This window comes from Triticum dicoccoides, chromosome 1B (assembly GCF_002162155.2).
Source record: "Triticum dicoccoides isolate Atlit2015 ecotype Zavitan chromosome 1B, WEW_v2.0, whole genome shotgun sequence".
In the NCBI taxonomy this organism is placed as follows: Eukaryota; Viridiplantae; Streptophyta; class Magnoliopsida; order Poales; family Poaceae; genus Triticum; species Triticum dicoccoides.
Window position 1 is genome coordinate 543,138,221 of NC_041381.1, and position 2,559 is coordinate 543,140,779.

The following is a 2,559-nucleotide window of genomic DNA, read 5'->3' on the forward strand; positions in this document are numbered from 1 at the left end:
GAGAGCAGAGAGTAAAATATAATGAACTAGATTTTTCTGCCGCTAAATGAATGCTATATACCTATGCTGCTGCCAAATGGTGCTTGTGCATAACTGAATTTTGCTGCTGGCACTAAACATTGACAGACAACTATTGCACTAAACTTTGCTGCTACTAGTATGTGATTTTCAAATGAGCTTATGTAAAAACACAGCTTGCGCATGTCTAACTGGAAAGGACACGGCAGATACAACTATGTGAGCCAGCCTGATGCCTGATAGGTCGGTCAGGCAACTTGATTCAGTGAACTGGGAACGATCTAAGACAAACAATAAGAATGGAAAGAAGACATTGAACCCCACATTGATCTGAGACTTTGGGATTCAAGCAAGAAGTCACAAACGTGCAACAAAATGCTCCTGGCAACATTATTATTCAAGGTAACAGGCCATCAAGAACACTGCTCAATGATTTGTATGTGGCATAGATATGATCCGGTTATCATGATACAATGACCATCCTATAAAATGAAAGGCATGTGCTGCTCATTATAATTATTTTAAGATGGGTGTTTCTTTCTTCTCTTTGATTTATGCAAGCGGAGATGTAGCAGGCAGGGAGGCAGGGAGCCATCACATATGCATGTATGTATGAAGTAGAACATGAAAAGAGCAACATCTAATTAACTTGATTGACATGACATGGCAGGGTGTTTTTGTAGCCGATGCCAAACACCACCATCGCCACCACCGTTGCATGGAAGCATCAGAAAAGAGGAGCCTGGCACGATGAACCCCTTGTACAGAATCAAATCCTGCTGCACAAGGACAAGAGAAATATGAAGATAATAAGGAAGTTGTTAAATAGAATCGTAGAATGCCATCACGTAGTCCAGACAAATTGACACATATATATGCATGCTTGTCAAAGTTTAATTCCAGAGAATTAAAGTGCTTCCGATAGTAACCAAATTGTTTTAATACTCAGCCATCTAGTACCACACAGGAAGCAAATCCTAAAATAAAACTGCACTTCTAAACAGAGCGACACACTACAAGAACTTACGAACAGGTTTGAACAATGGATGACATACAGTACAAGAAAAAGAGCAGGAGAATGTGTTCTGATAGACTATACAAGATGACTGCAGTGACTAGGCCATAAGTTAATACAATTAACACAAGTTAATACAAGCCTGATGTACTACTCAGGCTAAGAAGAAGCAGGTATAGTAGTAGTTTTAGCACACTATTACATGTGTTAAAATGGAAGCAATCCTGCTGGGTTATATTAATAAGTAATCCAAGTGTTGCAACAACCAACAAAATAAAAATATTCTATACACATGCATAGACCACAACACATTTACCAACATTGATGGACTGGACAAACCTAACACATACTTATCATACTAATACAATACAAGATAATGGATTAGAGTGTCTGGATTTGCATCAACAAGATGACCAGTTTCACATAGGATTTGCATGAACATGTAAAGTATGTATTAGTGTAAAGCCTAGCAAGTATTTGCATGAACAAGATAATGCTATCCATCCAACAAAGACAACAAATTAGCTTATCACAAGCCTGATGTTGGACTCCATTGCCGGAATCAGTGTCATGTGTTATATTCGAACTGTGCTGCAGTTTAGTTGAGTTGCAAGTAGAACTACAGTGAAGATGCTATTCTAACTTCTGTGACTGATGAAAAAGACACACCGTATGAACATCATCTGTGCTAAACATTAGCACACAGCGCTGATGCTACTATACAACCACAAATTAAATCACTGGACACTGAGGCCGGAATGGAGCTAGAGTGGACCAAGCAGCCAAACCGGGACATGTTGGATGATTTTACCCTTGAGTAATCTAAGCAGCTGGAACCAACATCCTCCCCCTCTGCACGCTATCTTCTCTTCACTGTCTCACCCGAACCATAGTCTTCCTCAACACCCGCAGCACCTCGGCTTACCATGGTGATAGCCTGTACAAACCCCCTTCACGGATCAGATCAGATCTAATCAAGAAGAAGCAGAGGATGGGAGGGAAGGGGAGGAGGGACACCTCCACGGCGTCGGTCGTCAGTAGGGTGGGTCGGAGCAGCTCCTCCTCTCCCTCTTGGATTCCATGATGCAAGAAGAAAATGAGATTCAGATATTAGAGGAGAAGAAGAGGACCAGGATAGGGGAGAAGGGATTCGTACCGATCCTTGCCGATCTCCTGATGTGTGCGTGGTTGAGGAGAAGGGAGGAGCTCCATCTCCTTCCATGGCGGCGTCCCGTACGACGGAGGTAGGCACTCCTCCTCGTCTTCCATGGCGCAGGCGCGTGGTGGTGGAATCCCGATGAGGGCAGCGTCACAGCCGTGCGCTCCATTGTGCTGCCCCACCGAGACGCAGGTGGGTGCAGATCCGGCGCCGGCACCGTCCTGGCCCAGTCCACATCCATCCATGGGTGGGTGTGAGCGGGATCGGTTCAGTGGGAGCGGGATCTCCTCATCCATCCCCGCGGCAGGAGGGAAAGCTGCGGATGGATGGATGCTGTCGGTGTCATTGGGATTGGGGGGGGGGAATC

General features: G+C 44.5%; 1 long non-coding RNA gene across 2 annotated transcripts; it reads right to left on the reverse strand.

Moving 5' to 3' along the window:
* Window positions 1–279: 279 nt before the first annotated feature.
* Window positions 280–2,544, reverse strand: LOC119308056. Of its 2 annotated transcripts, none has more exons than XR_005149774.1 (4): window positions 2,190–2,544; window positions 2,051–2,103; window positions 1,845–1,970; window positions 280–794 (listed from the first exon to the last, which is right to left on the reverse strand). It is a non-coding gene; the product is annotated as an uncharacterized LOC119308056 (long non-coding RNA). The 2 variants fall into 2 exon arrangements; XR_005149769.1 differs by having other exon boundaries at window positions 280–797.
* Between the last annotated feature and the right edge of the window lie 15 nt (window positions 2,545–2,559).